Below are 12347 nucleotides of genomic sequence, written 5' to 3' on the forward strand. Positions count from 1 at the left end.
GGCCCTATCATACACCAGGCGCAATGCGGTGTCAATCACAGTGCAAGTGTTTTTTGCTAGTTTCAGCCCGACGCAGTTATCATTTCCACTTCCAGTACCATGTTGTTCAAATAGCAAATGCACTCACGCACATCTGTTCGCCCATGGCCGTGCTGGCCTGAATATGTATTTTTTGTGTTATTTAAAGGCCATTAGTAGTATTCGCCTATAGGCGGGTGCACAACGCACTTGCTTATTACACACACAGGGAAGCACAGCAGCACACAATTTTTTTTAAATAAGAACAATTAAAGGACTAAAATGTAAAACATTATTATTGTGTAAATAAATATAAAAATAAAAATAAAAATGCCTACATGTCATAATGGATAGTCATTGTATGTATCAGAATTACCTATTTGCAGTAATGACGAATGAAATTGGCTAATTATTGTACCAATTGTGCCAATACACACATGTATTAAAACTGACGCATCAGGTTGAGGGTGTCTATATTCCGCCATGTAAATAGCGAATCCGCCATGGTCAGGGGTGGTAAAAGTACTCAAAAGTTATACTCGAGTAAAAGTATATATACCTAAATAAAAAATGACTCCAGTAAAAGTAGAAAGTCCTCCATTCAAACATCACTTGAGTAAAACGGGCGCGCCGTCCTTTTTTCCTGTCATTAAACTAGCAAAAGTGGATTCGTATATGCCCTTGCACCATGCGCTCCATGTGCTTAGATCGTTAAAATAGGGCCCTTAAAAGCAATTTTCTGCTATTTATTTTAGCACCATTCTGCCAGCCTTCAGAGTCACATGATCCTTCAGAAATCTATGCTGAATATGCTGATTTGCTGCGCAAGAAAGTGTGACATTTTTTTTTAATTCTCTGAACTCAATGAAATTCAATACTTATTTGAAAAAGAATTAATTCCAGAACATTATAAACGTCTTTTTCTGTCACTTTTGAATTTAATGTATCATTGCTGAATTACTAAAATCTTACTGACCCCAAACTTATGCATATATATACACACACATATTAGTACATTATTAAAGATTTTTTTTATAGTTCCACATTTTTGAAAAAATTGTTGTTTTATGTGTTGATGACTTTTGTTTTTCCATCTGTGGGGTAACTCATGAATAACATGAATAAGTAATTCCTCGTTTGAAAAAAGTTGCATTTAAAATCACTTAAAAAAAATCATTAAGCTTTGAAATTTATGGATGATACAACACTGTCGTCAAATGTAGCACTATTATTATCCCTCAGCTGTTTTTTAACAGAATCACCCAACAATAGTGAAATACATATAGTCACATGTCTCATAAGTAGAGCTGGATGGTAACTATTTAATGAAAAAGCAGTAAAAGTGGAGGAGAAGAGGAAGATAAAAGAAGCTCCAATGACTGCATGGACACAGACACTCGCTCATTTCAGAAGCAGACAGAAAATGTACGCTGAAAACTTGTTATGTCACATACAGTGTTGTATATCTCTAACCTCCACAAAACCACAGAAAGGCCCTCAGTGCAATGATTTGCTGAGTGCAAGGTCAGCTGGTATCCAGCCACCATGCTGTAAGAAGCTTTAGCAGTCTTTCCTCAGGCACAACAGCAGTGCTGACTAAGAACACTTGCTGAAACAGATCAACTTGTCATTCTCTACTTTGAGGTACTCTGGCTTTCCCATGGGACATCAACGCCTCTGAATGCTGCTGGGTTTGAGACATTTCTAAAGAAATTTTAGCAAAACACTCGCGCAACCATCTGTTTGCCCATGGGCGTGCTGGTCTGAAAACCAGGTGTGTTCAGGCGCATTGTTGGCACATTTTGCTACTTTGAGGCAACTGAAAAACGACTGTGCCATTGACCAACAAAAACCTGGTCTAAAGTCAATAGCGCAGTATTTGTTGTGTTCTTTAAAGGGCGTGTTAATAGTATGCGCCTATAGGTGGGTCCACAATGCGCGTACACTCTGCTTATTACACACACAGGGATGCGCAGCAGCACACAAACATTTTTAAATATTAAAAATAAAAGGATTCCTCTCTGGAGAAGCGTTCAGCCTTTCCGCACGCAAATTCTGCCAAATATCGAATCCTCCATGGTGCAAGCGCATCTGTCTTTTAAAGGGAATGGGAGATGAGACTCTGATTGGTTTCTTGCATGTTACACCCAAAACACACCAATGACTCATTAAGAGACTAGGGACAACCCATTGCCGGCCGCGCTGACCATTTTTCCCGTTCTTCACCCATGCGCTTTAGACCATGCACTTATGCATTAAAATAGGGCCCTAGCAGTTAATGCAGTGCAAACTCTTGGACTAATGCAAGCTCGATTTCAATCTAAATAAAGCATTGCATTCTCATCATTTTCAGAAGGAATGTTATAGCGATCATAAGCTTAAATATTACCATAGTGACAACAGATTGAAGAGAATGCTCAGAAAGCTAGTAGAACAGTCAACATGTTTATAGCTGAATAAATAATAATACAATCAGTTTAATAGCACAAAGGTAATGGTAAAGGTAACCATCTACCCTATATACTCAGGTTAGTTAACGCAGTATAACAACCCACACAGCAGAAAAAAAAAAGAAAACACTTTTTCCTGGCCAATTATATATTCAAATATATGCTAAAATATGTTGTAAATGACATATATTTTTCGAGTTTAACCTTAAATACAGTTGTGCTCAAAAGTTTACATACACCTTGCAGAATCTGCAAAATGTTAATTATTTTGACAAAATGCATGTTATTTTTTATTTACCGGCCTGAATAAGATATTTTACATTAAAGATGTTTACATATAGTCCACAAGACAAACTAAAAGTTGAATTTATAAAAATGCCCCAGTTCAAAAATGTACATACCCTTGATTTTCAATACAGTGAGTCATTCCCTGGATGATCCACGGCTGTTTTTGTGTTTTGTGATGATTGTTCTTGAGTCTCTTGTTTGTCCTGAGCAGTTAAACTGCCCAATGTTCTTCATAAAAATCCTTCAGGTCCTGCAAATTCTTCAGTTTTCCAGCATCTTTTGCACATTTGATCCCTTTTCAGCAGTGACTGTATGATTTTGAGATCCATCGTTTCACACGGAGGACAACTGAGGGACTCAAACGCAACTATAACAAAAGGTTCAAACATTCACTGATGCTCCAGAAGGAAACACAATCCATTAAGGGCCGGGGGGTGAAAACATTTTGAATTTGAAGATCAGGGTAAATTGTACTTATTTTGTCTTGTGGGAAAAATGTAAATATTTTCTGTAGATTCTGTAGGGCAGTATTAAGTGAAAAAATAGGATCTTTAAACAAAATATTCATGCATCGCTCTTAATGCATCGTGTTTCCTTCTGGAGCGTCAGTGAATGCGTGCCGCTTCTGTAATAGTTGCGTATGAGTCCCTCAGTTGTCCTCAGTGTGAAAAGATGGATGGTACTAAATAAATAATAACATGCATTTTGTATGATCCCTCTTATTTTGTTAAACTAATTCAAATTTAGCAGATTCTGGAAGGTGTAAGTAAATGTTTGACAATGACTGTATGGTCAAAAAATATGATGAAAATAAAATAAAATGTAAATAAAATGTGCTTAATATAAAAGTGAATCGATTTCAAAATCTAAATCAGCAATATATTTTGGTCATTTTTGTATATTAGAACAGTCTTTTAAAAAATATATCTGAAAATATCATTTTTAAGCATTAGGCAGGAGTTGGCTTATTGAGTTATGTTTTCTCCTATTCAATCAAACAGTTTGCAGATCCGTTTAAAATCTATTAGCTGTATCTTATTAGATGAAATAAATGTGCATTGAGCTGTTCCAGGTCAGCTCTCACTCCCAGAGGACGTGTGGTAATCACAGGGCCGACGGCACTGCGCCAGCCAAGGCTTTTTCCATGTGGAATTATGGGAAACGTGGCAGCGGCCCCATGGAAACAGTGCACAATGGAATGAGAAATTATCTTCAGCACCGCATGGAGACCCAGGCAGGAGGTAAACCCGCCAGCATTCCCTCCAAACACGACACACATGAATAAGTGCGTGTGAAGCTTCTTATTCATCCTTTGTTCCCCCCTTTTCCAGGTAGGAAGTAGAAGCATAGCTGTGATGTTAACCTGGCTAGTGAGGTCAAACACATTTGTTATCTGTCTAATTAAGTGCCACCGTAAACCTGTTACTGGGGCATTCACCACGGCAACATGGAGTGGTGTGCTGCCACGTCGAACACTAAACCCACTTGAGCCTACACAATGCATGCCAAGACTTAACAGCCGTATCTAACACACGCACACACACACGCAAACGTGCACCTTGTAAAAGTCACAGATAAATTGTCTCTGCTTGGCTGCTCTTCTCTGTTAACAGGATTTTTTCTGTGTATCTCCCTTCATCTAAATTACCACACACACACACACACACACCAGGGGCGTTTTCTCCAAGGAGGAAGGGTGGCAGTTAGGGATGCTCATATTGACCATTTAACCGTTAACCGAAAGTTAGAATTTTGACTGATTAATACTATCAGTTAAACGGTTTAAAAGGTATTTGATTATTTTTAGGTAGACTTTTTTTTGCTGCATTGGTTAAAGAAAAATATGCTATATTTGTTAACTCACAGGGCGCGTCGACACGTGCAAGCACACGTGGCCTACACAGACATATTTAGAAAAATATGAAGCAATGGAAAAGAAGTAGGCCTACTGTGTGGGACCATTTCTACGCAAGTTTCTTGCAAAATATTCTATGCTGTATTAAAATACAGCAGTAGTACAAGCTCTAGATGGTGGAAAGCAAATGAAAGGCGCTTCCTGAGGCTGGCCACTCTGGCGAGGCGTTATCTCTGTATTCCTGGGGCATCAGTGCCATCTGAGAGGGTGTTTTCTGCCGCAGGTCTAACTGTCAACAGGCTGCGCTCCAGACTAACCCCACATCACGAAGACATGTTACTTAAAAAAAAAAAAAAAAAAAAAAAAAAAAAAAAAAAAACATACAAAGGTGTGGATTGAGCTATTTTTATTTGACGAAGAAAAAAAAACTATTCCGGTTCTTCAAAGCTTCAAATGGATTCAGTGTATTTTTGTTTTGTCATCTTAATTAGTTAATTAATTAAGTGAAAATGTGTATTTAATGGCAATTCAATATTATAATCTTATCAGTTAACGGTTATTGTTCAGATAATGAGCGGCAGTTGTTGGTCAGGAAAATTAACCGAAATGAGCATCCCTAGTGGCAGTGCTTCATACAAGATGAGAGAATAATTGATATTAAATCATGTATAATGCAAAAATACAGGAAAAAAGTAATATGACAGGAGGCTGATTATCCTGTTGATTAAACAACATCCTCCAATCACGTTTGCATCAATCCACATTTCAATCCAACTTGAAAATGACTATTTACTAACTTACAGTAACACTCAGTGAGCATTTCTTCGAATTATGTTCGAATCAAAAGGAATTAAACGTTTTTTTATCTCAGCTAACTTCAATTAAATGGCTACCATATTTACCAATGATTTGTTTTGTAAAAAAAGGAGGTGACTATTAATAATAATACAATCAAACTAAAGCTTGAACATTTCGGCCACATGATGAGGCCACATAGGAAATAAACTTGGAATGATGCAGCGTTCATTTTGATTGGTTTTTTGGTTTTAGGGTGTGTTCACACTTGCAGTTCAGTTCGCTTGTTTCATTTAGTCTGCACCAAAAAAAAAAAAACCTTTAGTCTTGGTCTGCTAAGCATTCACATTGGCATTTCAACACCAAACATAAAGGCATAGGGATATGTTCACAACCTGATTTCGTGATAGCACTTACCGGACATGCAAAACAATGCTGTGTGCTGGGCTAAGGGCATATGATGGTATTCTGACCAGCTGAGAACTCGTGAAGAGCTTATAAAATGTGTAAAGGAGTCAAAACAGCTGCAGGAATCCCTCCGTCACACACACAAAACAAGATCTTCTGTGGGGAGACGTGGTTCTGATGCCTTTACCGAACTGTGATGGGCAACATCACGACTATGAAGAGAAAAAACAGGTATGCTGGAGCATTCGGTCCTTTTTAGGCCTTCCTGTTTTTGTAAGGTTACATGTCTTTGTGGTTGATTCAAATCAACCACATTAACAGAGCAATCGCACCAGGGTTTGTTTTAATCGAACCAAACATGCCAAGTCTGAACACACCCTTAGACATAGGGCCCAATCATACACCCAGCGCAATGTGACGCCAGGTGCGACTTAATCATTTTTTGCTAGTTTCAGCCCGACGTAGTTATCATTTTCATGTCCAGCGCCACGTTGTTTAAATAGCAAATGCACTTGCGCCCATCTGTTGGGTGTGCTGGTCTGAAAACAAGGTGTGTTCAGGCGCATTGTTGGCGCTTTGCTATTTTGAGGAACTGAAAAAGACTGCGCCATTGACCAACAAAAACCTGGTCTAAAGTCAGTGTTTTTTGTGTTATTTAAAGGGCGTGTTAATAATATGCGTCTATAGGCGGGTCCACAACGCGCGTACACTCTGCTTATTTCACACACAGCAGCACACAAACATTTTCAAATATTAAAAATAAAAGGATTCTTCTCTGGAGAAGCGTTCAGCTTGCAAATCCCGCCTTATAAATAGCAATCCGCCATGGTGCAGTGCATGGCGCACCGACCATATTCCCTAATTGCAATTAATTATATATTCATTCTTTATTACAACTTCATTCTTTCAAGCAAACATATTTATTTGTAATGAAATGGAGATTAATCCGTAAAGCTATTCACAAGTTCACACTTGCATATAATTTATGGAGAGTAAATTTAAATGTGCATTTGCCGTGCTGTCCGGGGGGAGAACCCAGAGTTTTATTTAGTTTTCAACTTATTTTTATCAATGAAAAAACATTGATGAAAGTGACAAATTACTTGTCAATGAAATTAACCCTGGAATGATGAAAGAAATCAGAGAAGAGAAAGAACAAGATTAAGGCGATTAGACGCTGTCAATTACGGAGCCCTGCACATGACATGCGGACAAAAATATATCATGGTCACAAATTAAGAATTTGTTCTTTCGTTTTAGTAAATAGTGGCCACAATTAATTTTTTAGTCTAAAATGTCAAATGTCTTCAAGGTTATGATATTTCACAATATTAGTGAGGACATTTAGCCCTCACATGTATAGCTAAACCTGCACACACACCCCTGTGTTTTATACCTCCCACAATCTTTCACCTCCGAATGTCTTTTTTCATTCGGTTATTTGTTCTTCTCTGTTCGTTCCCATACGCCAGGTAATGCATCAGTACTTCCTGTCATCGACATCAGTCACACATCTATTACAAGAGTCCAGGGGCTACTGCAACTTTATATATATATATATATATACAGTGGGGAGAACAAGTATTTGATACACTGCCGATTTTGCAGGTTTGCCTAAGCATGTAGAAGTCTGTAATTTTTATCATCGGTACTCTTCAACTGTGAGTGACGGAATCTAAAACAAAAATCCAGAAAATCACAATGTATGATTTTTAAGTAATTAATTTGCATTTTATTGCATGACATAAGTATTTAATACATCAGAAAAGCAGAACTTAATATTTGGTACAGAAACCTTTGTTTGCAATTACAGAGGTCATACGTTTCCTGTCGTTCTTGACCAGGTTTGCACACACTGCAGCAGGTATTTTGGCCCACTCCTCCATACAGACCTTTTCCAGATCCTTCAGGTTTCGGGGCTGTCGCTGGGCTATACAGACTTTCAGCTCCCTCCAAAGATTTTCTATTGGGTTCAGGTCTGGAGACTGGCTAGGCCACTCCAGGACCTTGAGATGCTTCTTACAGAGCCACTCCTTAGTTGCCCTGGCTGTGTGTTTCGGGTCGTTGTCATGCTGGAAGACCCAGCCACGACCCATCTTCAATGCTCTTACTGAGGGAAGGAGGTTGTTGGCCAAGATCTCGTGATACATGGCCACATCCATCCTCCCCTCAATACGGTGCAGTCGTCCTGTCCCCTTTGCAGAAAAGCATCCCCAAAGAATGATGTTTCCACCTCCATGCTTCACGGTTGGGATGGTGTTCTTGAGGTTGTACTCATCCTTCTTCTTTCTCCAAACACGGCGAGTGGAGTTTAGACCAAAAAGCTCTATTTTTGTCTCTTCAGACCACATGACCTTCTCCCATTCCTCCTCAGGATCATCCAGATGGTCATTGGCAAACTTCAGACGGGCCTGGACATGCGCTGGCTTGAGCAGGGGGACCTTGCGTGCGCTGCAGGATTTTAATCCATGACGGCGTAGTGTGTTACTAATGGTTTTCTGTGAGACTATGGTCCCAGCTCTCTTCAGGTCATTGACCAGGTCCTGCCGTGTAGTTCTGGGCTGATCCCTCACCTTCCTCATGATCATTGATGTCCCACGAGGTGAGATCTTGCATGGTGCCCCAGACCAAGGGAGATTGACCGTCATCTTGAACTTCTTCCATTTTCTAATAATTGCGCAACAGTTGTGGCCTTCTCACCAAGCTGCTTGCCTATTGTCCTGTAGCCCATCCCAGCCTTGTGCAGGTCTACAATTTTATCCCTGATCTCCTTACACAGCTCTCTGGGCCGTTGTGGAGAGGTTGGAGTGTGTGGACAGGTGTCTTTTATACAGGTAACGAGTTCAAACAGGTGCAGTTAATACAGGTAATGAGTGGAGAACTGGAGGGCTTCTTAAAGAAAAACTAACAGGTCTGTGAAAGCCGGAATTCTTACTGGTTGGTAGGTGATCAAATACTTATGTCATGCAATAAAATGCAAATTACTTATTTAAAAATCATACAATGTGATTTTCTGGATTTTTGTTTTAGATTCCGTCTCTCACAGTTGAATTGTACCTAAAAATTACAGACCTCTACATGCTTTGAAATTAGGAAAACCTGTGTGTATCAAATACTTGTTCTCCCCACTGTATATCATTATTTATCCCTCATAAATTTACTACTACTACTATAAATAAGAAACACACATGTAGCAACAATAACAGTATCATTACATTGAGAAAGACCTGATCATAACGAGCTAGTCTATCTGCACGTCATGGGGTGAAAGGTCAGACATCATTTGGTTTGTCACATTTTGACCCGCAGCAAGCCTGTGGAGGCACGTTGGGTAAATATAAACCTCATCCCGTCTCTCATTCTCTCCTATCAACTGTAATCTCCCTCTAAAGACGCCACAGGAGACAGATAAATCTGTCTGAAGAGCAAACATTTGATATTTGAAATGCATTTGAAAGATAAAGACAGATGTGTGTGTGCTTGTATTCATATTGTGGCAGGAGGGTGAAGCTCATTTCAAAAATGTAATTAATATATTTATTTAACTGATTTTATAATCTTTATGAAGGGAACTGGTTTTCTAACCAATATGCATTTGTCAAACACATCAGTTGTTCAAACATGTTTTTTAAAGGGTAACTCAACGCCTGATCAGAGCATAACTCCACCCACTGGCAATATTTGAAAAATGCTGGAAAAGCGGAGACAGAGGGGGGGGAACCGAGGGCGGGGCTGAGTGGTGGCGTGCACCTGAGACCCGCAGTGACGGATTGATTGACAGCTGGAGTGAAGCCGTTCTCATGTGATCAATGCGGGAAAACATTTCTTAGGGTGTGGTGAGCTCGTGCCAGGGGCGTGGTAGAAGAGCCAACATACGTCACGATGGCAAACAACATCCAATAGGAAAATTCAACTGCAGTAGCCAGCGTTCAACCTTAAGAGGGCAGCACTCAGATGTTTTTACACCATATATTGTAGAATTAAAACACTTTATACTAGGGCTGAACGATTTTGGAAAAAAATCTAATTGCGATTTTTTTAACCAATATTGCGATTTAATATGCGATTATTTTTTAAACTCTTTATCTTCTGTATTATTCAACAATACATCATTGTATTGTAATGGTGGAAATCTTTTGGCACCTCACAATCCGATTCCGATTTTGGAGTAATCCGATTCCAAAACAGTTCCTGAACTTTTTCCTTAATAATTAATCTTATTAATTTATTAAAAACTTAAAATCTTTTTTATTATATGTAATTATAAGTGCTTTTTAAAATAAATAACTACACATTATAACATTTTAATTAAAACAGTTGCATGTTAATAATTTTAAATATATAAACTAATATAGCTGCAAAACATAAAAGCTAGTAAATCATAAAGAGGAAGGTAACACTTTATTTTGATGGTCCCTTTTGAACATTATGTTGACTATAAGTAAATTTGCAACTACATGTCAACTAACTCTCATTAGATTATCAGTAGACTGTCTGCTTAATGTCTGCTAACTCTTTATTGTGATGGTCCTCCAACAGACATTCTACTGACTATAAGTAACTTTGCAAGAACATGTCAACTTATTCTAACCCTAACCCTACCAGTCTACTTATACTCTACTAACACTCTAATGAGAATTAGTAGACATGTAGGTGCAATGTTATTTATAGTCAACAGAATGTGTTAAAGGGACCATCAAAATAAAGTGAAACCAAGAGGGACAATATTAGGAAACATATTATAAGCAATGATCAAAGCGTGCTTTCAGTATTTAAGAACTATGAGTGATTTTTCTCTCGCTCAGCTTTACTGTTGCTTGATTATTAATGATGACATCATAGACAGCGGGAGATCTGCACTCATACTAATGCACAGATCTCTTTTGAAATATAAGATGTGGTTTGTCGTGTCTGTTTAATTCATTAAGACATTACTGACGGTGTTTACTTTAATTTTGTGTCATAAAAGCATTTTGAGACGCACACAGACACGTGCGCGAGCACTCTTCACAAAGCGTGGCGCGAGCATTTGATACGGAAAGCCTTCTGTCAGTGAGTTTCTTATTTTTAATATGTACGCACACTGCACTCTAAACGACATAAATGAAGCCTTCGTTGAGCATTTGTAGGGAAAATACCGGCGGGCGAGAACACACACTGTAAGCGTGACAGAGAGAGAGAGAGAGAGAGAGAGAGAGAGAGAGAGATAGTGGAAGGAATCAGAATACGGGTGTTTCTAAAACACATGCAGCGCCACTGCGCACCTGCAGTTAAAATCTAAGCTCAGAATCACTGGAGAAAGAACATTTTCTCCCACCTCTATTGTAGCCTATAGTATGAACAACACAATATTAGATAGATTAAACACAGTTTTTTTCTTTTGGGCCAGGCATATGATATGTGTAACGTGCCAAGTTGATGCTTCTTCTGCAGACTTTACTCTCGCGTGTCACGTGACCAGACTGTAAATCGCAGCCTTTGCGGTTAGGAAATCGCAATTTAACCATATCGCGATATTATCGCAAATGCAATGAATCGTTCAGCCCTACTTTATACCCAAATGTCAAAACATTTACTCGAATCAATGAACAGCACTAATAAAGCCCCAGTCTTGCAGATCATTAACTAAAAAAAGTTGTTTTAGGGTTTAGTTAACCTTTAAGTGAAATAATTATTGGTAGGAACTATTCTGGCTACACAGAATTCATGTTATATCATAAAAAAAAATGTCTGGTCCATGTGTGAATTTACTGTTTATACGGTTTTTATATTGTAATAATTTCACATTTAATCTCCAAATTAATGTTGAAACAACATAAAGTGTTGCCTATATTTTAAATATTTGTTTTTTTTATGAAAGAAGGCCAGTATCACAACACCGATACTGCTACTGATGTCTCTATGAAATTGATTTTTTCCCCTCAATTTTAGCCTTTAATTACAGGCATTCAGCATTACTGTATAATTGAAAGCTATCAATTTTAACAACCTTACAGTCTACGCTCTCAACTTGAGCACACACACCCGACGCATGCACACAGAGAGCTGGATATCGGTGCTTCCGTGAGTAGGCTATTAAACTAGACTAGTTCTCTTTCATGTGTTATTGCGATTAAACTGTCAACACACAAGGTTATGTCAGAAACGCACAAAGTTCACATGAAAACACATGTCTGTGCACGTATGCAGCAGTACAGAAATCCCGTGTGTATATTACATCGGTGTACTAAAGTGAAAGCAGTGTAACATACAGTACCTACTGCTATATCGGCTGTTAATATGAATCAAACAACAAAAGATAAACAGAAAATCGCTCTCTGCTCTTGACTGAATAACTTTAGTAGCTTTATCAAGAACACATTTCTACTTGAATGCTGCTGTTAAATGCTCTGGCGAGGAGATAAACATGGCGGACTGTGTACAGCTCTCTGAGGGTGTGGGGTCTTTGCTAATATGACAGTGTCCTTCAACACTCGTGGGCGGGGCCTGTGAAATGTGACGTCACTTTGCCAGGAACCTGCAAATGGCTTGTT

General features: G+C 38.6%; 1 protein-coding gene across 1 annotated transcript in view; it reads right to left on the bottom strand.

The window, feature by feature from the left end:
- mdga1 (MAM domain containing glycosylphosphatidylinositol anchor 1) overlaps positions 1–12347 on the bottom strand; it is a gene marked incomplete at both ends in the record, with an annotated part of 286007 nt that overhangs the window by 51953 nt on the left and 221707 nt on the right. The gene's annotated exons all lie outside the window — the stretch shown is intronic.

Source organism: Gobio gobio (assembly GCF_949357685.1).
Source record: "Gobio gobio genome assembly, chromosome: 18".
In the NCBI taxonomy this organism is placed as follows: Eukaryota; Metazoa; Chordata; class Actinopteri; order Cypriniformes; family Gobionidae; genus Gobio; species Gobio gobio.